We start from the raw sequence: 854 nt of genomic DNA, 5'->3' as shown, positions 1-854 counted from the left end.
ATATATATTTTAAAAGATAGTTTTATGAGGCTCTGGCCAGGTAGTGTAGTTGGTTAGAGCATCGTCCCAATACCCAAGGTTGTGGGTTTTAATCCCCTATCAGGGCACATACAAGAATCAACCAATGAATGTATAAATAAGTGGAACAACAAATCAATGCTTCTCTCTCTCTCAAATCAATAAATACAAATTTTTAAAAAAGAAAATGTTATGAAATGTAAGTTATTTTTATGAAGGTCATTGGCAGGTTATTTGGGGAGAAAGGTAATTAGAAGAGAGATTAGGACTTCCACTCAACAGATAATATAAATATATACATATATTTAAAATATATTTTTATTGATTTCAGAGAGGGAGGGAGAGGGAGAGATTGAAACATCTATGATGGGAGAGAATAATTGATTGGCTGCCTCCTGCACACCCCCATCTGGGGATGGAGCCTGCAACCCGGGCCTGTGCCCTTGACCTGGAACCCTTCTATCCGCTGAGCCAAGCAGGTTAGGCCTATAAATATTTTTAATATCTCCAGCAGTTAGCACTTTCTATTAACAAAAGTCCTTATCAGAATAGCTTTCTTCCTTTGAAGTGAGGAGAATAACAACTAAGTCATTCTGTTCTGCTGGTTTAGTTTATTATCATAAATAATATTAAAACATTATCTTCCATAGTAGGCATCTCATGATTATTTATTAATGTTAATATTCTATAAAGAAAAACAGAAGTTATATTTACAAGTTATTTTAAAAAATATTTAACATTTAATATGTATAGCAAGGTATCCTCTCCTTAAGAGATATACTTTAAGAGAACTGGCTCCCTTGTGCTAGAAAAAGTTAATTATTCAATGTTAAACA

The sequence above is a fragment of the Myotis brandtii genome, unplaced genomic scaffold, assembly GCF_000412655.1.
Source record: "Myotis brandtii unplaced genomic scaffold, ASM41265v1 scaffold446, whole genome shotgun sequence".
NCBI classification, from domain to species: domain Eukaryota; kingdom Metazoa; phylum Chordata; class Mammalia; order Chiroptera; family Vespertilionidae; genus Myotis; species Myotis brandtii.
The sequence above is the reverse complement of the archived record's forward strand: the minus strand, read 5'-3'. Positions refer to the sequence as shown.